At 40.1% G+C, this 25,998-nt stretch overlaps 1 protein-coding gene and 1 pseudogene across 2 annotated transcripts in view; both read left to right on the forward strand.

The window, feature by feature from the left end:
- Positions 1-772: 772 nt before the first annotated feature.
- The window catches only part of Glce (glucuronic acid epimerase), a 75,556-nt gene continuing 50,330 nt past the window's right edge, over positions 773-25,998 (forward strand). The window contains exon 1 of one of the 2 annotated variants that reach the window (XM_075965588.1): positions 773-978. The gene's annotated coding sequence lies outside the window, so the exon portion shown is untranslated. The remainder of the gene's footprint in view (positions 979-25,998) is intronic. The other variant, XM_075965587.1, reaches the window with a different exon arrangement.
- On the forward strand, positions 16,443-17,149 carry LOC142846755 (small ribosomal subunit protein uS5 pseudogene; annotated as a pseudogene).

Below are 25,998 nucleotides of genomic sequence, written 5' to 3' on the forward strand. Positions count from 1 at the left end.
CCAAACACTGCTGGGCCCTAGGTCCGCAGAGAAACATGTTGTCGTGTAATTTGGGGACTTGTTAGGTTAGCACGCCAGTAAGATTTCGTTTCTACTCTTGTAGAAGACTTTAAGTTTAACGCACAAATGAATGGGAAGGGTCCTTTGTTAGACGAGATGTACTGGGTTGGAGCTTGAAGCATCCATGATAATGTAGCCTAATTTGAGGTAAAAAAGTGAGAGGCCGAAATAGGGGAATCTACATTAAAGGGGGAAGACAGACGAGGGTAAACTGAGGCTGTAAGTCTTCAGGCTGATAGATGGGACTTCCCTGTTTACTTCAGATAGCAGTGTAAACAAAGGTAACAGCGCCTCAGTTTACCAACATCAAATTCAGCTTTTCCGCTAAAGCAGGACGCTCTACGGCGGCCGAGCAGGTCCAAACTTAACCCAAACCGCGTCACCTAAACTACCTTGCAAACAAACGCCCAGGTCTCGATACTTCTTCAGGTCAGCAACACCTTTTTGCCCGCTTGTTATTGATGAGAGGCGGGGAGAACCACCTTTTCCCTTTTGCAATTGGTCACAGTAAGCTTTGAGTCACGCCTCCAGCGCTGCCATCGCTGACAGGTTCCTGGAACTGTCACTCAAGGAGTCTCCGCCTCTCAACATGGGCCCGCCCTTCAATATGGCCCCGCCCCGTGGTGGCCCCGCCTCCTGCATCGCTGCTAACTGGCTTCCGGGGCTGTCGCTCGAGGAGTCTCCGCCCCTCCGTGGCCTCGCCCCTCACCGTGGCTGGGATCTCGCGTGAAGAACCGCGGGCACGGCGGCGGCTCGGCTGCCCGGTAGCGCGCGGAGCGGGCGGGCTCTCTCACACGAGCACTTCTTCGCCGAGAGCCTGGAGCTGCGGCAACGCAGGCCTGGGCCGCCGTGTCTCCGCCTACCACTTCAGTTTTCCTCAGGGCTCTGGGGTCCCGCTTGTCCGCCGATGCGCCTCAGGTGAGGGTGCTCGGCAGGTCGCGCCTAGGAGGCGACCCGGGGCGGCCGTGGCAGGCGGGCTCGCGACGGGGGCGGCTCCCGGTGATGCGCGGCGCTCCGAGTGCGGGGATCTCGGTGACGCGGCGGGGATCGGGGGTCCCGGAGCTCCTTCGGCTTTGGGGTGGGGGTGGGTGGCCGCCCGGACGGTCCAGGGTCTCTAGGGTCGCGGGAGCGCTGCCCGTGTCTTGAGAGCCCGTGTGCTGGCATCGCGCTGTTCTGGGACGAGGGGACCATTCTGAAGATCCCGGGCACTTGGAGGGCGCAGAATACAGTTTAGCCAGGTCCTGAGGCACGGGAAGCTACGAGCGGGGAGGGGTCTGCTTGACATTCCTGAAGTGAAGCAGGAGGGTGTTCGGGTTCCGGAGACCAGTGTTTGTTTAAGGTCGCCTTGGGGTGATAGGGCGCTGCCTCTGTCCCTCCCGGGCAGGAACCGACTGGGTGGGTGTGGGTGGGGGCGGGAGCGAGCCAGGGGAGACCGGCGTCTGTATTGGGGTTTCTGCTTCGCCCAGAGGGGGGCGGTAACTGTGCGTGACGGTCCCCAGTCCTTTTCGGGGCGACGGAGAGAGTGATCTCGCCGTGTGGGCGCGGCTCAGCAGGCTCTGAGTCTCCAGGGGTGCCAGACCCGGGTTCAGGAGCCACTCCATGGCACTACTTGTGGTTTTCGGTATCTAACGGTTTCGATCTGGTCTCTTTCCTTTAGATGAGATTTGACTCAGTGCTTAGTTGGAAGATTGATCGGGGCAGTTGCCTAGTTGGAGACACAGAGGATTTGTTCTACTGTTTTCTTGGCCCCGGGATCCCTTTGGGGACGCGCCGGACTTGGGAGAAGCGATACCCGACTTGGGCTTGCTGTCTGGATGGGTTTTTTTTTGTTGTTGTTGTTTGTTTTTTGGAAGCGAGTACCCGAAGGTTGAGGGAGGATTTAGTTCCTGGAGTAGGGACGGCTGTGCGATTTGGACTTTTCTGTTTCATGGTCCTGCATGGTTTAATGTGTCCTGAATTTGCCTGAGTCTTAGGCAGTCAGATAGTGCCAATAAGTGTCCTTTCTGTACAGCATTTGTGGAAGAGAGGTCTCAAAGCCAGATTTCCGTAAAAGCAGCATTGGCAACCTGTTAAGAATGGCCTATCGAGCCCTTTTAGAGGATCCTGGTACATCAGTTTTTCTGGAATTTAGATCTTACAGAGTCCTTGATGACTCTGCCAGATTTAGGTGGAATTTAAAATGACTTCTATGTATCTGCCCGTGAGTGATTTAAAAATATGTGTCAGAGTGTCTGTGCATTTGCCTGACAGTTGTCCTGGTTAGACAGTCTAATGTCATCTTAGTCTGAGGAAACATTACTGTGGAGCAGGTACATTACCATGCGCAGGAAATACGATGTAAGCAGAGCGATTGAAGCAAAGAAGTTTGCTTTGCCATTTTGTCAGTTTTTTAAAAAGGCATTTAAAGGCATTTCTTTTGCCTTTAAATCAGAAAGGTTAGGAAGAAGGTACTGAAGGTTTGCATTTTGCAGTCATAAGACAAAGCAACCAAGAGAATGTATTGAATGATAGTAGGTCTTGGGGATGGGATAGGTTGGTTTTCATTTTCTCACACCAATGTACTGGATCGGCTTTTATGTCCATCAAAACTGAAAATTGAAAAAGTATTTGGTTGAAACCAAAGCCTAAAACATTCAAGTAGATCAACATCTTCAAACTGTTTTTTGAGAGAAAAACAAATGACAAAGTAGGCAAAATCCTGAAGCATTAAATTCTTTTTTTGAAAAGCTTTCAGACTTCATAGATGGACCCATCTGCAAAGACTGGCTCATCTGCTAGATGGCATGATGCTGATTGGAGGTGCAGCGATTGCTGTAATGCATCCTACATGGAGAAGGAAGCAACAAATAAAGAAAATCACTAAATTCTGATGTTGTGAGGAAAAACCACTGTTCTTGAGAATCAGATTATTTTCCTTAAGTAACTTGCAAGTAATATTGACATTTGGTGTGATAACCAGGTCAGCTCTCTGCCTTCAGAATTATTTTTTCAAAAATTAAATTATGATTAGTAGAGTTTGGGTGTTAAGTAAATGTTGTCTCTTTGAAAATGTGTTTATGATGTGAGCATGAAGAAAATCTGTAGCAACACAAATGGAACTTATTATGTTTGGAGCTGTCTTTAGGAGGTGGATGCGTGGTGGAGAGCCATCTGATTTCATACTTGAACATTCCTTGAATCCATTTCAGTGAGCAGCTTACATGAAAATTAGATAAGTCCAAAAATGCAAACAGTTTGAACAGTGCAAGTTTGTGGATTATACAGTTTTTTCAGGCTTTTGTCAATGTTGCCACATCTTTCTGTTTGTACTAGTGAAAAAAAGATAGTTACCTAAAAGCTATGGGGGGAGCACAACAAAATAAAAAAGACGTACAGCTAAATGTTAAAAACACTTCAAAATACTGGTTATTTGATTATATATAAAGGTGTGTGTGTGGTGGGTATGTGGTGGGAGAGTGCTCTTGTGTTGACTTAAAGACAATATTCTTTGGCCAAATATAGTCATATTTAATAGATATGTTTTTCTTGTGAAGCATATAAGCCATAAAAATGGTTTTATAGTTTCATTATTACAGTACTGAAAATGAGAGTACCAAAGTGGGTTTTGAATTATCATTCGAAATTCTAGAATCATAACATACACTAAAGCAATCTCTAGAAATGTATGGCATGCATTCTTGTCTTCACTGTACTGCTAATAGTGTGACCTTTGATAATTCTTAGTGTCACAGGGTCTCGGTTTCTGTGTGTAAGCGTATATGTAAATAATGGATGCAAGAGAAACCCTGTCAATAATCTGTACAAACCTCAGTTCCAGGGATTGTACTGCATCCATTTTTGTGTTACAGATCCTGTAATGTAACATGTACAAAAAGCAGAGAGAGATAATTTACATATATATATTACACATCTGATTTCAGAAGCTTCCTTATAGAGATAGATAGTATTTAATTCTAGAATATACATTCATGAAGGTAAATACTTTCTTTGGGTCATCTAGCTTTGCATATTACAGCACTCATTGTTTTTAGCATTTTGGGTTTTTTGTATCTGATTCTTTACTCTGTGGTAGAATACTGTGCAGTAATGTTATGGTCTTATTTAATTCTGGCCCTAGGCTTGACCCCTGTATTCTATCCCTTATACTGCTTCCAACATAATGCGGATCTCATTGCTCCTTACTTAACACCCATTGTTCTTTAGCTCCAGGATTTAGTTCTGTCATTACAAGGCCTTTCATCATCCCTTCGGCTCATCTGCATTTTCTCCACCATAAACCTCAAGCTCCAGTTGTACTAATGAGAGCTGTTTACTGAATGAACCATTAGATTCTTCAGTTAGATTCTTTCTTCTGCTTAGCATGCCTTCTCATATTGCTGTAAAAACTGACTTTTGTTTTTTATTTCTTGAACTTCACACTATGCATTTTTGATCTTTTTCTCTTCTCTGGCCCTTCCTCTTCCCATCTCGTATTAACAATTGTTTAACTTTGCATTTTACAACAATCTTACTGTTTTTTTTTGTGTGTTTTGTTTTTTTTTAGCACTCTTGTTTTTTGTATCTGATCCCTTGCTCTGTGACAATACCTGTGCAGTGATGTTATGTTCTTATTTAATTCTGGGTAGAATGAGCAGCTCTCTAATCATTGGCCCTAGGCTTGACCCCTGTATTCCATTCTTACACTGCTTCATCATAATGCGGGTCTCTTCAATAGAGCTATATATCCATAAAGACATTCTATATGCAGTAGTGGTTGAATAGTTTCCTTAGAGTCACATACCCAGCCTATTTGTAAGATATTTTCTGCTGAACTAGTTGTGAACACTGGTGTGAAACAATTATTTGAACCAGGAATGATGATGCTACACACCCATTAGCCCAGTACTGAGGAGTCTGGGGCAAGATTTTGAGTTTGAAATCATCCTGGGCTAAATAGTGAGAGAAACTTGGTCTCGAAAAACAAAAACCCTGGTGTTTAAAAGGAATACTATGATTCCTGATTTTCCCTCCAAGAAAAGTGATGCTGAGGATCTTAGAGTCTTAAGGATAGGGCTCAGAGAAAATCCTGAACTTGGATCATTGTCATGTGGGGACACCTCGGTGCCTTTACTCATCTACTTCTCTAATCTTGTTATTTTTCCCTTCCTTTTCTTTCTTTCTTTCTCTCTTTCTTTCTCTCTCTCTCTCTCTCTCTTTCTTTCTTTCTTTCTGTTTTTTAAAAGTCTCTTCTCAGATTACTGAGTTATTAGTATCAGGTTTACCAGTAATCTCCTATGTGCCTTATGTGACTGTATGCCAACTAAGAGGGTTACAAAAAGGGCATAAAACCTAATCATTTCCCTGAAGGGACGTGGCTGTGTATTTGAATGAAGTCATCTTCTAGTTCATTGGTTATCAATCTTTCTAATGCAGCGACCCTTACAGTTCTTCATGTTGTGGCAATCACCAATCAAAAAACTATTTCATTGCTACTAAATAATTGTAATTTTGCCTGGCGGTAGTGGTGCACGCCTTTAATCCCAGCAATCGGGAGGCAGAGATAGGCGGATCTCAGTGAGTTCGAGGCCAGCCTGGTCTATAAGAGCTAGTTCCAGGATAGGCTCCAAAGCTGCAGTGAAACCCTGTCTCAAAAAACAAACAAACAAGCAAATAATAATAAGTATAATTTTGCTACTGTTATGAATCATAATGTAAAAATCTGATATGTGACCTCAACCACAGGTTGAGAACTACTGTTCTAGTTCTTAGTGCAGGAATGCTTTCTAATGGCTAGCTTAATGAATTTTTATATATATAATGTCTAATCAAGTAAAGATACTGAACATTTATGACATCATAAACGTCTTCATTCTCTTTCTTAGTACTTTCCAAAGGTAATTTACCTTTCTCATCACCATCAGTCTAGATTGGATTTTCTCTTGAACCACAAAAAAAAAAGTTTTTTTTTTTTAATGGTTTTCTTTATTTAGCCTAGTGTCTGTAAAATTCCTTTTTTTTTTGAAATAGGGTTTCTGCATGTAGCTCTGGCTGTCCTAGAACTCACTCTGTAGACCAGGCTGAGCTCAAACTTATGGGGAGATCCATATGCCTCTGCTTCCCAAGTGCTGGAAATAAAGGTGTTTGCCTCCACTGCCTGGCTTTATTCCTTTTTTTTTTTTTTTTGAGTCAGGGTTTCTCTGTAGCTTTGGAGCCTGTCCTGGAACTAGCTCTTGTAGACCAGGCTGGCCTCTAACTCACAGAGATCCGCCTGCCTCTGCCTCCTGAGTGCTGAGATGAAAGGCTTGTGCCACCACCACCCGGCCTTCATTCAATTTTTAAAATTAGCAACAGTTTATTTTTGTTCATTGCTGTATATTGTGCCTTTGTTTGTGTACATATGTACTTATTTTGTTGTTGGATATTTGGACTGTTGGCAGTCCTTAGCTGTTAGAAAAAACAGCTACTGAAAACAGTTTTTACATGTGTTTTAATGGGCATGTAGATTCATTCCTTGGCTATAACCAGGAGATACTTTCAATATACTTGTCACACAAGCACCCATAGAGTATACATACAAGGTTCTGAGCTGTAAAGGCTTTATATAGGTCTCCAGATTAGCAATGAGGTATTTGTAGTAGGTCGCTTCTCTGCATGATCTCATCCAGAGTCCAGATGGTGATCTGCCTAGAAGAAGGCTAGTCTATTTGGGCCTGTATCTTTTGCCTTCATCTCAGCCCCTCCACCCTGATATATAGGATAGGAAAAAGAGGCATGAGCATATTCCCATTGGAGTGTTCTGGAAGGATGCCGATTTCTATGCTGCCTGAATTGAATATTAGTTTTTAAAAACTTTTAATTTGATAAACAGAAGATTTTACTTTGTATTTCTTTGATTATAATGAAATTGAACATCATAAATTGATTTTCTTTCTGTCTGTCTGTCTCTCTCTCTCTCTCTTTCTTTCTTTCTTTCTTTCTTCTTTTTTTCGGACGGGGTTTCTCTGTGTAGCCCTAACTGTCTTGGAACTTGCTCTGTTAGACTAGGCTGGCTATGAACTCACAGAGATCCACCTGCCTCTGCCTCCTGAGTGCTGGAATTAAAGGCATGTGCCACCACTGCCCAGCCATAAATTGACTTTTAAAAGAACAATTAAATGTTAAAATAGTTACAAGAAAGATTTTAAAAAGAATTCCTCAAGCATTGTCTTAGGGGATATTTCAAACTAGAAAGCTCATTGTGTGACCCAGGCTGGCCTCCAATTCAGATCTGTCTGACCCTACCCAGATAAAAGTGTGTACCATCACTCCTGGCTCATTTTCCCCTAAAATAGAGAAAATTATTGAATGGTTATCACAAAATCATAAAATTTCAAAGGCCTGAGTCTCAGCTGTAGTCACTATTATCTCGTTTTTGTGTGTACTACAGATAGTAGATGTTATGTGTATGCATCCATTCCCCAGGATGCTCAAGGATTAATTATGGATGCCCCACAAATACCACTATCTATGAATAATGGCTTGTATACAAAGTTGTATAGTGCCCAAGTTGTCTTCTCTAGGTTACTTATTAGCACCTAATATAATATAAAAGCTATACAAAAAGGTATTAGATTCTATTGTTTGGGAAATAATGATTAGAAAAAAGTCTGTACATGTTCATTCCGTGTATGGTTCCCCCCAGTACTTCCAACCCTGGGTTGGCTGAATCTTCAGTGTAAACGAGTAGATATGGAACACTATGTATGTAATGTATGTGTGTACGTGTGTTAGTGTGTGCATATAAGTGTGTATGTACGTAACGTGTGTGTCCATGCATATGTGTGTGTGTGTGTGTGTGTATATGCCAGAATATGAGATGACTTTTAAAGAACATTCATCTAAAATACTGACTGGTTTAGATGTGGTATGGTATATCATATTGTGTACTAAAAATTAGAAAGGGTCTAAAAATGATTAGTATTTGGCTAGTGGCCCAGAAGGAAGAAAAGCAGGGTCTGGCAGCATTTGGCAGTAATTTTCTATAAGACAAGTGGCCTTAGCTCTTTTTATTATTAGATCAATTCTTTGACAGTAGCACTTCTGTTTATAGTACCGATTCTGTAGTACTATTCTTAGAAGGAAAGCCAATTTTAAAAAGTTAGAAAGTTGATATCTAAAAGAAATTATTTAAAGTACAAAAGGTATTCAGAAGAACATTTAGGGAGAAAACTCGTTTTAGTATTTCTTTGCTTGTAGTTAAGTTTTAGCAGAATTTTCATGATATTCTTAGTTAATAGTGAGAGTTTGAGGTAGAAAAATTGCAAATAAAAGCCATCATTTTCCTAAACTCTTATTTGCCTAATTAAAAAGCTAATCAGCCCTTGGTATAAACATTTTTAAGTAGTATTTCTATAAGATTTTCATGCTAGTAATATAGTAGTAATTTTGTATCATTCATCAAAGATTGTTTTAAGCTTGACTTAAATGTGATTGCTGAATAAGTGGTTTGAGCAGTAAGAGTCAGATGGGGAATGAAGAGATGGCTTAACAATTAAGAGTGCTTACAAAGGACCTAAGTTGAGTTCCCAACACCCATGACAGGTGGCTTACAACTAACTCCAGCTCCAGAAAATCTGATACACTTTTATGGCCTTTTATGGGCACTTAGACACACATGCATATATCCCCACATAGTAAATAATAAATAATAAAATATGCCTTTTAAAAAAGTTTTAATTGGAGTCTAGAGTGTTTTAATAGTTTAGAGAGAAGATACTTGCTTTGTCAGTAAGTTTTTTTTAAGTCCTCTGTTTCTAAAAATAAAATTTAGGGATGATTTATTTACTGAAAACTATCTTGTGTGATTCAAGATCAGTAGGAATAATATCAGGTGTCCTGTTTACTGGAATTTATGTGTCCTGTTCAAAATGGATAATAAAGTGGTGGGGCCTCTTAAGGAATTTATACCTAATAGAAATCTGTAATATTTGGGGGGGGGTTACAAAAAGAATTTGTTAGAGGTAGAAAATGTTATACATTTTTTAATGTTCAATTTTTGTTGTTGTTGTTGTTGTTTTGAGACACAGTTTCTCTGTGTTGCCTTGGCTCTTCTGGAACTCATTGTGTAATCCAGGTAGCTTCAAACTCAGAAATCTGTCTCTGAGTGCTGAAATTAAATGTGTGAGCCACTACCACCCAGCATTAGTCTTCTATTTTGAAACTGTATGTTTTTATAAAATTGAATAGAGAATTCCTTTTGCCATATACCCACCACTTGGCATCCCCTAAAGCTAGCAACTTAGTTTGTATATTTATCAAAACCAAGAAACACAGAACAATTTTTTTTTTTTTTTGGTTTTTCGAGACAGGGTTTCTCTGTGGCTTTGGAGCCTGTCCTGGAACTAGCTCTGTAGACCAGGCTGGTCTCGAACTCACAGAGATCCGCCTGCCTCTGCCTCCCGAGTGCTGGGATTAAAGGCGTGCGCCACCATGGCCCGGCCAGAACAATTTTGAAAAAGGAATTCAACAACTTTTGGTGGGAATACCTGCTACATATAAAGTGTGTTAGCTGCTGAAGTGTACAATGTTGGAAAACAAGCAAAGGTTGAATATAATATTATTAACAAACTGGTAAGTTTGATGTCCTTCCTTGAACAGATTATTATATTATTAAACATGTATTGTTTGTATTTACAAAGAAGGTTCCGATCATTAGGAATCAGCTTGAGCTTACAAAGAATTAGAACAGGTTCTGACGGCGTCTCTTCTTTCCAGGCCAGGGTAGATAAACTGGTAGGGACAGCAGAACTAATGTGGCAGTACATATCAGAATTGGAGTTCTCATATGACCTAGACACTGGCTTAAGTGTTTTATATATGTCATTTTATTTAGTTCTCATTTATAGACAAAGAAAGGTACCTCTAAAGATACACATAGCATGTGACAATTCTGTTGTTTTTGTAAGCAAGTTAAAAAGTATATCTTGAATAATAACACAGGTAGGTACTTGTAATTTATTAAAAGACCCTATCCAAAGTTTAATTGTTAATAAACATGTTAAAATGAAGCAGCAGGGTCTAGAGAGATGACTCAGTAGTTGAAAAGCACTTACTGTGAAGCATGAGAATCAGAGTTCAGATCTCAGCACCCACGTAACAAGCTGATGACTCTTGCTCGCTTTTGTAAACCCCAACACTAAAGGGTGTGGAGACATGAAGGTCTCTGGGGTTCCATGGTTGCCAGTCTAGTCAGAGGGAGACATAAGCTTCAGGTTGAGTAAGAAATACTGTTCCAAAGGAACAAGGCAGAAAGTGTTAGAAGACAACACCAGGAGCCTTCCTCTGACATCTACATCTACACACAGGTATGTACACCAGTGTGCCTATGCCACACTCACACATACTTACACACACAAATGAAATAGCAGCACATTCATTCTTAGTGGCATGCCTTAAGATGCTTTCCTCACCCATACAGAAGGTTTTTGGGTTTTTTTGTTTTTTGTTTTGCAATGTCTGTCTTTCAGAATTAGAGTACTAGTTCATATACAGAATCAGGATCCTCATCTAATCATATTTTTAATAATTTGAACAATAGCCTGTATTTAAGAAAATATTTGAAACATTTGAATTTGATGCATAGGTTTTTGACAAGGCTGTGATCTACAATTAAGGACTTTAAAGACTTCACAGATACAGAGTAGGAGATTTAGAGGGCAAACACCTCCCTCCCTCCTTCCCTCCTTCCCTCCCTCCCTCCCTCCCTCCCTCCCTCCCTCCCTCCCTCCCTATCTACTTATCTACCTATCTATCTATCTATCTATCTTAAGCAAAAAAGTGTTTTTAACTTGAGTGTGACTTCTTGTTTGAAGGTAATGTGTCTATGGTTTAACTATCTCCAAAGTTAACATCTACTTCAACTCCATTGATTTGTCTATTGTCTAGAACATATTTATTATCATTTTCTTTTTTGCATTAGCTTAGGTTTTTAATTCTCTTTGCCATATTTTAAAGAGGACATTAGTAATTTATTTGGAGAACAATCATAAAGGAAAGATGTTTTGAAACAGATACTTGGAAAGTAATCAAGGTATTTCATGTTGTTCATCCAGTAAGAAAGACTTCAGTGGGATAGTGGTAATGTAGTAATAGGGACGGCGGCGGCAGGGTTGCGTCCCCAAACACCCCAGCCGCCTGCCCTGCCCGGCTAGCTTTACCCGAAATAATTACACAGATACTGTATTCTTTTAAACACTGCTCTGGCCCATTTCTAATCATCTGTGTAGCGCCCCTAGGTGCGCTTACCGGGAAGATTCTAGCCTAAGTCCATCCTGGGTCGGAGCTGGGGCATGGTGTGCGTCTTCCCTGGAGCAGGTAGCATGGCGTCTCTCTGAAGGCGTCTGCTCTGGAGAGGAGAGCTGTGGAGTCTGACCTCACTTCCTCTTCCTCCCGGCATTCTGTTCGGTTTACTCCACCCACCTAAGGGTGGGCCTATCCAATGGGCCTAGCAGTTTCTTTATTGCTTAACCAAGGAAATCAACAGATTGATATATGACACTCCCACATCACTTCCCCTTTTTCTGTTTAAACAAAAAAAAGGAAGGCTTTAACCTTAACATAGCAAAATTACATATAACAAAACAGTTATCAAGTAAAAGTTACATCAGAAACATTTATACATATAACAAAATTGACCTTAAATCTCTATAAATAAAGCAAAATCTATACTAATGCAAATTATTCATACCTATATCATATCCCCCTTTAAATGTAAAAGAACATTTATAAACCATATTTGGGAACATGGGCGCAGTTTTTTCTCTCCAAACTGCTTCCTGCTGAATGGGGGCGTCGTTAATCAGATTATTTAGGGTGTAACCTGTGTGCCAGGTTTATCTCAGTTGGCAGTTGAGCAAAGCAATTTTCTGAAGATGTTCACAGCAACCCTTCAGGAGGACGTGGTCCATCATACCAAATCGGAATAGAAGAAATGAACAGGGTCTCATCCTCTGTGAAAACAAAAGAAGAATCTCTTTTCCAAAGTATCATATCCTTAGATCCAAATTCTGAAATCATACCCTCATGATATCCGTTCTGGTTCCACTTGGCAGCCCATATAATGAAATGTCTCTCTGTACTTAGCTCCTTCACAGTCAAAAATTTTAAAGAAAACACAATAATACAAAGAATCCAGACTCTCTGTGAATTTTTCATCTTTACGCGGCTTATTTTTATTTATATCTATAACTATCTGTACTCTGTCTCTTTAAAGACTTTACTTTTACTTTTTTTCTTTTTAAACCATTAACTTTATTCTCTATATTCTTTTTCTTCTCTCTCCCAAGCCAGCGTACATTCATCCAACAGTGTGACTCGTTTAGCGGTCTGAATCTGTCCTATTGTGAATCTGCAATTTTTTACTATCCAGGAGCACTTTTGATTTGCGCCTTTAAATCATTAGGCGCTTAAGAATCTAAGCTGAGACATTCCTAAGTTAACTTTTTGCTTTTTGAGCGTATATCTGTGGACCAGGCTGTCTTTGAACTCTCAGAGATCCGCCTGTCTCTGCCTCCCAGGCATTGGGATTAAAGGCGTGTGCTGCCACACCTTGAACTCACAGAGATCTGTTCGTCTCTGCCTTCTAGGCACTGGGATTAAAGGCGTGTGCACACAACAACTCTCTTCCTTTTTTGTTTTTTGCTTTAAGAACTTCAACTTTCAGCTTGCATATATTTTAACACACTTTAAACCATTCAGAAATTTTCTCTGTCTTTGAATCTCTCTTTACTGTATATCTCTCTTTTTCTGACCACAAGAGCCTTTAATTTACCAAGCAATATCAGTAGGACTAAAGGCGTGGCTTTGACGGCTGGATCCAGCCCATTCCTTAGCTTTCCAGCCTCATGGCTGAGGTACTGGCTGCAAGGTCCCTGCCAGCCAGCAAGCTACAACAGACAACACTCAAGTCCTCTCTCAGTAGCCGGCCCTCCTGCCTCAAACAGTCAGAGTTTGCCCTGGCAGGATGGCCCAGAAAGCCGGCATTTTTAAACGCGCAGCTTTTTTCCTGCTACGGCTGAAAACCGAAAAGCATGTGTTCAGCTTTTCGTCAACACCATTTAAGTGTTTCGTGGTAGGACCTCTTAATGAGCTGCAGGGATTTGCAGCTGAAGCTGAGTCAGGAAAATTTCAAAATGGAGGACGTACCATTTTGTGCTAGCTCTGGGGCTACCAGGTAGGAGCGGCACTCAGCACTTTAATTCTGAGACTGAGCGTGCAGCACAGAAATTCTTTTCATCCAAGTTACATCCAAATCTGACACGCAGAGCACTGCGCAGTCTGAAAACACGTCTCTGTATGGCAGCAGGAATCCGCCATGCTCTTCTGCCTGCCTAAGCCTGATTCTGCCTTCTGCCCAGGAGTAGGCAGGGAGCTCTGCGTCATCGTCAAGGTCTCAGAGCACTCTCCTTCAGATCCCAAGCGGGAACACAAACATAAAGCCAGAGTTTGCACTGGCGGCACAGCCCCAGGAAGCCACTCTTTGAAATGACACAGCGTTTTTTCTGCTGCTGTTGCCGAATCAGGAAATCTCTCTACAGCACGCCACCAACAAACAGCAAAAATCTGTGTTAAACTCTCTCTCCCTTATTTTTAAGCCTTCTCAGGTTTTTTAAGTGGGTTTAGTCCATCACGTGGGGCGCCATTTGTAGTAATAGGGACGGCGGCGGCAGGGTTGCGTCCCCAAACACCCCAGCCGCCTGCCCTGCCCGGCTAGCTTTACCCGAAATAATTACACAGATACTGTATTCTTTTAAACACTGCTCTGGCCCATTTCTAATCATCTGTGTAGCGCCCCTAGGTGCGCTTACCGGGAAGATTCTAGCCTAAGTCCATCCTGGGTCGGAGCTGGGGCATGGTGTGCGTCTTCCCTGGAGCAGGTAGCATGGCGTCTCTCTGAAGGCGTCTGCTCTGGAGAGGAGAGCTGTGGAGTCTGACCTCACTTCCTCTTCCTCCCGGCATTCTGTTCGGTTTACTCCACCCACCTAAGGGTGGGCCTATCCAATGGGCCTAGCAGTTTCTTTATTGCTTAACCAAGGAAATCAACAGATTGATATATGACACTCCCACATCATGGTAATGCGTTTTAATTTGGGTATTTGGATAATGTCTAAGGTGCTTCCTGACTCAAGTCTGTAATTTTGTGAAACATACAAACTTGAGTGGTACTCAGAGGATTAAATATACCTTGCATTCCCAGAGGAGGTAAGTAGGGACAAGAATGAAGGTTAGAGGGGAGTAGATGGGGTTTTGCTTCATAATGAAGACCTTCTCAGCAGTTTAAATGAAAGTAAAGAACTCTTTTCTTCATGTGCATTAAAACACCTGCTGCGTAGTGCTTGCTTCTTTAAGGAGCTTTCCAGTTCCAACCTGGTTTTGTAATTATTGTTACTTTAAAAATTTCTTCATCAACTATAATGCCAGTTGCCAAAACTTTCTCTTAGGCACTTACTTTCATTTACTTGTAACATTTATGAATTTATCTAATATCACATATTAATAGGGACATCTGTACTTATCAGTCTCTGAAATTAGGCCTTATGGTTTGTTAACTATTATATTTAAAAGAAATGCGATCCTCCTGCTTCCGCCTCCTTAATAGCTGTGATTAAGGTCTGTGCTACCAGACTTAGTTCATCCCTATATTCTTAATATTATCCTCCCACAATTAAAATTTTTGATTAAATTTACTTATTGTGTAGGAGGTGTGTGTGGGTTGTGGGGGTATCCATATACCTACCATGGGGGTGTTCAGAAGACAACCTTTAGGGGTTGGTTCTCTCCTTCCACCTTGTGTGTTGTCAGGGGCTTCGTTGTAAGCACTTGCCCTGTTGATCAGCCTTCCTCGTTTTTGATTGTTTCTCTGTCCATGCCAGTGTCTTTTTTTTTTACCTTGTCATACTAGTATAGACAAATAATTTAGTGAAAAAGATAGAATGTATTTTAGTGTGTTTGAGAAATATGTCTATAATTGAGCTGTAGTGGAAGTTAGTTTACAGTCATCAGTTGATCCTCTACTCCCTGTAAATTCTTTATCATGCTTAATGGGGAGTCACCACTTAGCCTGCCTTAAAATCAAACCACCATTGTCATCTATTACCATTGACTTTTACTCAGGGAAAACATGGGACAAGTATAAAAGCACTCTTTGCCTTCAGTGACTCTAATGGCTTCCACTATGAGAAGATTTTGTTGCTACTTCATCTGGGGTGGAAGCGGGGTAGGGTTGTGGGTGTGTGTCAGGTATCCCTGCAATGCAAATTGCTATTCTTCAGTTACTATTTTACTTAAAATTTAAAAATAAAATATCTTGTGTGAATTTTCTGAGCATACATCTACTAGAAAAATATCAGAACTAGGTGTATAATGTTGTGTTATACTATCGTGTCAGTTAATCATTTTTTTCCCAGTTTTTTTTTAATTTATTTATTTATTAAGGATTTCTGCCTCCTCCCCTCAACCGCCTCCCATTTCCCTCCCCCTCCCCCGATCAAGTCACCCTCCCTCATCTGCTCGAAGAGCAATCAGGGTTCCCTGACCTGTGGGAAGCCCAAGGACCGCCCACCTCTATCCAGGTCTCCTAAGGTGAGCATCCAAACTGCCTAGGCTCCCCCAAAGCCAGTACGTGCAGTAGGATCAAAAACCCTCTGCGATTGTTCTTGAGTTCTCAGTATTCCTCATTGTCCTCTATGTTCAGCCAGTCCGGATTTATCCCATGCTTTTTCAGACCCAGGCCAGCTGGCCTTGGTGAGTTCCCGATAGAACATCCCCATTGTCTCAGTGTATGGGTGCACCCCTCGCGGTCCTGAGTTCCTTGCTCGTGCTCCTCCATCTCCTTCTGCTCCTGATTTGGACCTTGAGATTTCTGCCCCATGCTCCTCTGTCTCTGTCTCCTTTGTAACACTATATTCATTTGCTCATATTTAGAAGCCAAATTTCTAGCATATATTAACGTAATTGTACTAACGACAGCTGGGTGATTCAGTCACTGGAAAAGCCAAATATGGCATAAGGTTATATTTTCATCGTCACATTTATTATTATATTTTAATGGGAGTTAAATACTAGTGTGATCTGGTAGTTTTCCAGGAAACTTCTTTTAAAGTCCTTTTTCACACTGCAATATAGACTACAAATAAAAGCTGTTTTTACATTGCTGATCTGCTGCTGCTGCTGCTTCTCCTTTTCCTCCTCTTTCTTCTTTCTTCTTCTTCCTCCTCCCTCCTTCCCTGCACCAAACAGCAGACACCGGTGCAGTGGAAGGGCCCAGAGAACAGGGGAGTTGGGGAAGAAGGATCTTCTGGTGTTCCATGGAGTATTTGGCAGTAGTCTTAGGGCTGTGGCCATGGGGCTCATGGAGGTAAAGCTGAAGACAAAGAGTGGATCCTGGTCACCAAGCTGGGCCACTTGGTTAAGGACATGAAGATCAACTCCCTGGAGGAGATCTACCTGTTCTCCCTGCCCATTAAGGAATCTGAGATTATTGAATCCCCGCCCCTGAGCATGTCCCTAAAGGATGAGGTTCTAAAGATCATGCCAGTGCAGAAGCCAACTTGGGCTGGCTCTTGGACTAGGTTCAAGGCTTTTGTCGCTATTGAGGACTACAGTGGTCATGTTGGTCTTGGTGTTAAGTGCTTCAAAGAGGTAGCCACTGCCATTTGAGAGGCCATCATCTTGGCCAAGCCTTCTGTTGTCCCTGTGTGGAGATACTACTGGGGGAACAAATTGGCAAGCCCCACACTGTTCCTTGCAGAGTGACAGGCCAGTGTGGCTCTGTGTTGGTACATGTCTTCCCTGCCCCCAAGGACACTGGCATAATCTCTCTCTTGTGCCCAAGAAGCTACTGATGATGACCAGTATTTATGACTGCTACACATTAGCCAGGGGCTGCGCTGCCACCCTCAGTAACTTTGTCAAGGCCACCTTTGATGCCATCTCTAAGACCTACAGCTACCTGACCCCCAACCTCTGGAAAGAGACTGTGTTCACCAAGTCTCCTTAACAGGAATTCACTGACCACCTTGTAAAAACCCTTGGCAGTCTCTGTTCAGAGACTCCAGCTCTGACCACCAAATAAGAGTTTTTATATGATAAAAATAAAGTGAATTAAGCCTTTAAGAAACATAAAACAGCTATCGCTACATAAATTTATTGTTAAGCACACATAATTTTAACTTCTAAAGTCAGCCAGTGATTTTGAAGGTATACCATTAAGTTGTCTTTATTATCACAGAACCCTGTTGCCTATTATTTTATTCCCAATACTTTAACAGTGTCTAATACATAGCAGATGCCACATGCTGTATTAGTGAGTTTATCAGTGACTGACTGAAGCCATATGGAGATACCAAAGATCTAAGATAGAAGAATTGGGTAATCGTGTTTTCTCCATCTCTGCAGTAAGTTTATTTCTCTGTTTTGTCTCAGCATGCCATATTTGCCCAAACCAGAAAGTTGTTCAGGTTGGCTTCCCAAGATTTAGCTGACAATGATAAGAATGTTAGTTTTACCCAGTGGTGGTGACACATTCCTTAAATCCCAGTACTTGGGAGTCAGAGGCAGTTGAATCTAAGTTTGAGTCCAGCCTGGTCTACAAAGTAAGTTCCAGGATGGCAAGGGCTACACAGAGAAACCCTGTCTCTAAAAACAACAACAACAACAACAAAAATAGAAATAAAATTTTAAAAAGTTAGTTTCTGGGGCTGGAGAGATGGCTCAGTGTTTATGAGCACTGGCTGTTTTTCCTGAGGTCCTGAGTTCATTTCCCAGCACTCACATGGTAGCTCACAACCATCTGTAACTGTCATCTCATGTGATTCTCATCAACTCCAGGGCCTTTTTCTGATGTTCAGACGTACATGCAAACAAAACACCTATATACATAAAATACATAGACAAAAGAGTACTAGTTTCTGAGAGTCAGAATACTCCTTGTCAAATTGAACTATGACAATGAGAGAAGTAGGTTTCAAAGCAGAATTAGAAGCAGTGTTTGACATTTGCTTGTGTTATATATGGTGAACATAAATGAGGTCAATGAAATGAAATACCACTATTTATTTACTACATCAAGAAAATATATTAGTACACCTGCTTTTTTAATAACTTCACTGAGGTATAGTTGACATATAATAAATTCTACGTATTTAAAGCATACAGTTTAATAATTTTTTTCAGAGATATCTCTGAGTACTTGGAAACCTTTGTATTCAGGGTTGTAAATAAACCTACCATCTCCAGAAATGTCTAGATGTAATCCTTCTGTTAAGTCTCTTCATGTACCCATATCCCACCAACTCAGATCACTGGCCTGCCTTTGGTCAGTAGGTGGTTTTGCATTTTCTCCAGTTTTATTTGAATGTAATCAGTCAGATACCATGTAATTTGGAGAAGAGCGATCTGTTTCTTATTTTATTTGACATAATTACTTTTAAATTCTCTGTTGTCTGTCTCATTGATTTCTTCTGGTACTGATGTTTGTCTCACTATGTTGCTTGGTATGGCACTGTGTAGCCCAAGTTGGACTCACAATCTCCTTATAGCAGCCCAAACTAGTATTATAGGGGTGTATCTTAGGGTTTCTATTGCTGTCATGAAAAACCAAAGCAACTTGGGGAGGAAATAATTTATTCAATCCTACAACTTGTAAGACATTATGAAGGGACATCAGGGCAGAAACTCAAGCAGGATAGGAACTGATACAGAGACCACGGAGGGATACTGATTACTGGCTTACTTTGCCTGCTTTTTTATAACACCTAGTACTATCAGCCCAGGAGTGGTATTGTCCACAGTCAGCTGGCCTTCCCAATCCAGAAAATGAACAAGTTTCTCAAGAGGCAATCTGGTAAGAGATATTTTCCCAATTGAGGTTCCCTCTTCTAAAATTATTCTGTCTTTTGTCAAATTGTCATAAAACTAGTCAGCACAAGGTGCATCATTGTGTTTGTCATTGTGTTTAAATTGTTGAGTAGTAAATTTTCATGATACATAAACACCAAAATGTTTAATCATTTATTTATTGACTTGGGAGTTCTTTAAAACCTTACTTATAAATATAGCTATTATGAATAGTAGTATATCAATCTAATATGGATAAAGTTGTCATTTTTCTTAGATAAATACTTAGTACAAATGGCTGGAGTCCACAGTACATATATGTTTTAACTTTGTGGAGGAATAGCATTACTATAAAAGGCCAATTTTTCTGCTACTGCAGAGATAGCTTATAAATTTATAAATTAATGAATAAACAAAAAGAACCAATAGAAAAATGGCAGAAACCATAAACATGCATGTCATGTTAAAAGAAATACAAATGATTTTAAATATAGGAAAAGTTTCCTAGAAAGCTATAGGAAGGCATTCATTCTCTGTCTCTCTCTGTGTGTATGTGTTGTTTGTGTATGTCTATGTACAGGTTAGAAAACAGCACGTAGACATTGGCTTCCTCTTCTTTATGGATTCTAGAGATTGAAATCAGGCCATTAGACTTGGTGGCAAGCACCTCTATGCACTGAGTCATCACACCAGCTGAAAGCTAAAAAGCCTTAAGATATTGTTTTTCATGTTTAGATGTCAAGATAAGAACGCTTGGGTTTGTACATTTTCTCACTTGAAGTGTAATCTTAAATATCAAGTTTTTAAAAACTACTTTGTGGTTTCATGAATAAAATTAAAACATATCAATTCTTTCTCAACGGAATGTTATGAGAATTAGATGAGTTACACAGGAAGCTCTCATAGCAATCCTTGACACACATAAGTGCTCTTTGAAAGAAATTATTCTGATCCAGGCAAGGTGGCACATGTCTATAATCCCAGCCCTCAGGCTACTGAGAGGATTGCGATATGGAGGCTAGTTTTTGCTACAGACTGAGGCCTGGTTGCAGAGAGCACAAACCAAACCAAGAAAACAAAACAGGTAATTTCTGTTATCAAAGTACAGATTTAAACAAGGGCAGTTTTCACTTACCAGATTGACAAAGATTGAGCAGTATGACAAGGATGTGTAGAATTCTTCTTCTGTACCATGGGCAGGAATGGGTGCATGCGCAATTTCTTTGGAAGGTGAGTTGACTTACTAAAATGATAAATGCTCATGCTTTTTAATTTAGTCATTTTAAAGGATTTTCCTTTGTTCATTTTAGTATTAATTATATTATCAAAAACCATAAATGGCTTTTAATATGATCCGGTTTAAAAATAATGGCACAGTGAAGTGTCATATAGCCATAAAATGAAAAATAGGAGTGTTAATTCCTGGGATTATTTTCAGACACCTTTTTTTTTTTTTAAAGACAGTATCTCCCTATGTATCTTAACTGGCATGGAACTTGTTAGTCCAGGCTGGCCTTGAACTCAAAGAGCTATGACTACCTTGACCCCCTGATGTACCATCATGCCTGGCTTCACTCTTCAGACTATGGGGGTGGGGAACTGCATGTTTATGGCACATCAGTATTTGTATAAGAAAATTAATTGTATATGTGTGTATCTGTATGCACACAGTGAAACATTTATTATTCACTGTGCATCTACTTAAAGAATATGTATAAAAAGGAGTAATTGCTTCTATAGGGACTGAAGAAAAAGGACTTGAAAATTGAAAGTCTGAGATGCTACACTCGTTCGTGTCTATTCATACTGCTTCAGTGGCTATGTGTTTGTGTTTAAATATTGAAACATTTATAGATCCTTAGGAAGTTGCAGCCTTGATACAGAGAAGTCCCATTTACCGTTACTTCTGGTAATATATATATATTATATATATATATATATATTATATATATATATATATATATATAGCATTATATATCATTCTAGTACAGTATGAAAACCATGACACTGACATGATGCTGTCTGCATACTTTCCCAGGATTACATCATTGTTTACATGTATTTTGTGTTTATGTATTATAAAGACCAAATTTTTTCACATTAGTTTTGCAGTCATTACCATAGTCAACATATACAACTGTTCCCTCAACACACACACACACACACACACACACACACACACACACACACACACACACACACACACCTCTGGGTCATCCTTCTATAGTCATATCCATCATCCTAACCTCAGGCTTTAAAAGGCATATACTTTTTAAAAAATGTATTATTAGTAAGTGTGTAGGTATTTTGCCTGAAGGTATGTCTGCACTATGAATGCCTGGTGCCTGCCTGGGAGGCAGGAAAAGGGTATTGGATCATCTGAAACTGGAGTAGTAGATGGTTGTGAGCTGCCATGTAGGTGCTGGCAATCAAATCCAGGTCCTCTGGAAAACCAATGAATATTCTTAACTCTAAGCCATCTCTCCAGCCCCCTAAAAGCACATAATTTACAGAAAATATAATGGAGATTTATAAACAAGCCTATACAAAGAATAAAAGATGGTTTCTTTGTCCATTTCACATTGCTGTAACAGTGTCTGTGGTTGACTAATTTATATTTATGCGTTTCTAAGGGGCTAAAGATTAGAAAAGACTGATCAGTAGTTCTGATTCCGCATTAACTGCCATTCTTAACTAGGTTTATAAAATAAGAAAATTGAGAACTTTCCATGGCCCCTTTCAATATAATGTTTTTTTTGTTGATAATTTCATCTGAAAGAAGGTTATGATTTTACTCATTTATCAAATATGTATATGACTGTATAATGCCATTCACTACTGTAGGTCCTAAAAATACACCAGTGAACAAAATAGGCAAAAATTTCTGTCTTTATAAAACATACATTTTAGATGCAACCATAAGGATAAAAGACATAAAGCGTGTTTGATGGTAAGTGATGAAGAAGAGAAAATAGGAAGGGGAGTGTGGGGAAGAGTTGCACTTGTTCAGAGGCTCCTTAGGAAGAGTCACTGACAAGGTGACTTTTAAACAGCAGAAAGGCAGTCAGTGAATGATGTATGCAGACAATACAGGGTACTGTAGGCCCAGGGCTGGCTGGAGCATGCTGGAGGTAGTTGAGCGAAACCTATCATTGAAATGGAGTGGTAGTAATAGAGGATGAGCCCAGAAAGGTGGTCAAGCAAGATCTTAGAAGGTGACTGTCTTAGGGTTTTTATTGCTGTGAAGAGAGACCATGACCCTGACGACTCTATAAGGAAAACATTTAATTGGAGTGACTCACTTACAGTTCAGAGGTTCAGTCCATTGTCATGATGGGGAGCATGGTAGCATACAGACAGATGTGCTGGAGTAGCTGAGAGTCCTACATCTTGCAGGCAACAGGAAGTTGACTTGTGACACAGGGAGCAGCTTGAGCAAAGAAGACTTCAAAGCCCACCCTCCACAGTGACACACTTCCTCCAACAAGGCCACACCTACTCCAATAAATCCATACTTCCTAATAGTACCGTTCCTTATAAACTGTGGGGACCAGTTACGTTCAAACTACCACAGTGACTGTGGATATTAGCTTTTAGTGTAAGGGATAAGGAAGGATGGACTTGAACAGAATAGTGATTATGACTGAACTTTTAAAAAACTTTCCACTTTGGGAGGAAAGACCAAAGGTGAACAAGAACAGAAACAGCCAAACATTTAGGAAACTGTTGTGCTCATCTAGGTGAGAGGCTGTTAGATCACATAGCGGTAATAAGTAACTGCATAAGGTCAGCAGTATTTGTTGACAAGGTGAGAAAGCAGGGTGCAGAGAATGAGAAAAAGTGGGAGGTTAAGCATGAGTACCAGAAGGATAGAGCTTGCTGTGATGGATAAAACTGAAGGAAAAGATTTTAGAAGATAAAAGTTTTGGATATAGTAATGTTGGGATACATATTAGGCTTCTAATTGAAAAAAAAAAAAAAACCAAACCTGCAGATCCCTGAATCTTGGGGAAAAAAGGAGGGGGGATGGATTAGAAATTTAAGTTTGGAAATTGAAAGAGATTAGATTGGATGGTTTCATGGAGGGAGAAAGGGTAGAGAAGTGAGATCCCAAGACTAAGATTTGAGACACTACAGTGTTTAAAAGTTGGGTAGTAAGTAGCTGGTTATAGTAACACGTGCCTTTCTTTAATCCCAGCACTTGGGAGGCAGAGACAGGCAAATCTGTGAATTTGAGGTCAGCCTGTTCTACATAGTGAGTTCCAGGACAACCAGAGCTACATAGTGAGATGTCGTGAGCCACCTTTTGGGGGTAACTTCTGCTGCAGTCCAACCATAGACATTCCAGGGTAGGGGCATGAGGTTTAGAAGAGGAGCAAAGATAAGAAGGAATCACAGAGACATAGGATAGTAACGGGAGGGTAACTCAGCAAATCCTGAGTTCTGAGTACTGAGTCTGCTCGTGTTTATTTTTCCATACACTTTTATACCCCAATACCAAAGCGGGGAAGAAGGCAAAAGACTAATATGATACAAAGAACAACCAGAACAATTACTTGTTTCAATACTTTGAGACATCAAGCTATTAATTCATGAGAAAAGCATTCTATTATTTAGGCAGTGAACCCACCCTAGACCAAGTATCCTGAAGGCAGCCCACCCTAGATCAAGCCTCCTATTTTAAAAGAAGGAGCAGAAGTAGGCTCAAATTCTCTGGCCTTTGGTCAGAGTGGAGTGGATCCACCTCTGGTCCATCTTAATGTCGAAAACACAAAGTAACCACAGCCTAGGTCCGGATATCTTGTTTTGTAGCCACACCTGTTGTCAACAACTTTAAAAAGCAAAAATAAGCTCAACCTCTCTGACCTTCAGGCAAGGTGGAATCGGCTCACATTTTTGGGTCCCCACAATGAGACCCCTGTCTGGGGAAAAAATGCCATTCCCAAGACTAAAGTTAATTTTTCCAGGACTGATTGTGAACATTAATAGGGATTTTTATTGCAGTTGCCCATTTATTTCCTCTAATCAGTTTAGCTCTGGACATTCAGCATAGAAGACAGGTCTCCCTCATAAGCTTGCCTCCTTCCAAATCTTTCAGGAGTATCTATCTAAGTCAGAGAAAAATAGCTATAAAAAGTAAGCAGAGCGTTGTTCCATTTCTTTTCCAAACTTTGCTCTGTAGCTTAATCCCTGTCTTTATTACTGCACTTTAAATCAGTTACCAAATGAATTACAGTATCTTTAATTTATTTTACATTTGAGAGAATGGTTTGCTTCACAGATGACTTTTATATATATCAGCTATTATCTTTTCCAGTTATGACTGTTTGAACATTAAGTATAAAAAAGCCCAAACCAGATAGCCTTACATAATAGGGAACTCAGTCAGTTTAACTGGAAGTAGAAGAAAGGTTAGCTTCCAGGTCAGTCAGTGAATGTGTTAGTGAAGACTCAGAAGATTCAGGTTCTACTGAGAGGAGCTTTAGGAAGGAGCAAGGTGCACCAGGCTCTAGTGATGGGATACAGTGTGTGTTTTGGGGGTGTCATTTGGCTCTAGACTTGCTTTTAGTTTGCTGTGGTGCATTCATGAAATTGGAGTGGTCAAGGAATGCCTCCCTCAGAATATTAAAGGGAATAGAAAGAAATCCAGATGAAATGAGTTCTAGAACCTTTGTTTATCTGAACTAAAATCTTTGGAGAGAAGGGCAAAAATAATTTATTCTTATTCAGGATTGCTGATATATTCAGATGGTGATAGGAGCTCTAACAGCAATAAAATGATTTTAGCTGGAATGGCTTCTGTTAAATACTTTTATTGAGCACTTGCTCTGGTATTTGGTCTCTGTTTGCTGGTCCAAAGGTTCTAAAATGCTGGTCCTGTGTGTGAAACTATTAAATATTGATCCTCTGTGTAAAAGTAATCTTGTGTTTATACTGTTTTGGATATTCAGTTTTTAATACTTCACTGACTTCCTGGTCTTTTTAATTTTTTAAAATAAGGATGTTAACACATTTGTACCATTTAAAAGCATTTCTGTAATAAATAGGAATATGAAAATCTCCACTCCTAAAGGAAATTGAGTGGATCTGTTTGGCCGTGTCCTTAGTCATTGAGTAATGGCATGCGTTGGGGTAGAAAACAATAGGCTTAAATTGAACAACAACAAACCTAGTCATTTGTAGTTCAACTTGACTGTATATAACTTTGTAATTTTGAACAAACTAGTTAAGCCCAAGCCTTATTTTTCCTTCTGTAAAATATCATGTGTATTTGGAAGGTATGGGAAGATGTGGTACTGTTTGCCCTACCTGTCAATATGAAGATCATAGTGAAAGTGAACGTGCTTTCGGAAATGTGTAATACTATAACACAAGTGTAAAAACTTTATAAAATTAGCTCAGCTTGATTAAGTCTTGCTTTTAATTGTGGACTTAGTTTCTCATCTAAATATTGTATTTCTTTTATTGCTGATGATTTAGAAAAAGAAAAATGAAAATAATGTCTAGATTAGGAAATAAATGTAAATACCAGTGTGTCTTTAACAGAAGATGTAACTCAATGTGAAAGAATTAAATACCGCTAAAGGTTCCTTTTTTTTTTTAAAGAAATTACTTGAAAATGTGCATCTCTTTTAATTCCTAGTCCATAATATCTTTAAATTGTTGAATTCTGTGACATAATGTATGTGAAATTTCCATCTTGGATTATCAATAGAAAATTATTATTGTTGTGTACATATGTATGCATTGTGTGTGTGGTACATGTTTGTGAGTGTGTGGGCATGTGTTCCTATATGCACACATGCCAAGGCCAGAGCAGCATATGGGGTGTCTTCGTTTAAGACTCTTCCCACCTGTCTCCAAACCATACTCAAAATTTGGGGTAAGGTAACTGACCAGAGAGCTCTTGGACTCTTTTTGACTCTCCGTCCGCCAATGCTAGTATTACAGGCATGCACAGCCATACCTGGCTTTTTTTTTTTTATATGAGTGCTAAGGATTCAAACTCAGGTCTTCATGCCCTTTTACCAATGAGCTATCTCCTTGCACCTGGAAAATTATTATTTTTTAACAATCTAGTTGTTT

This window comes from Microtus pennsylvanicus, chromosome 3 (genome assembly GCF_037038515.1).
Source record: "Microtus pennsylvanicus isolate mMicPen1 chromosome 3, mMicPen1.hap1, whole genome shotgun sequence".
NCBI classification, from domain to species: Eukaryota; Metazoa; Chordata; class Mammalia; order Rodentia; family Cricetidae; genus Microtus; species Microtus pennsylvanicus.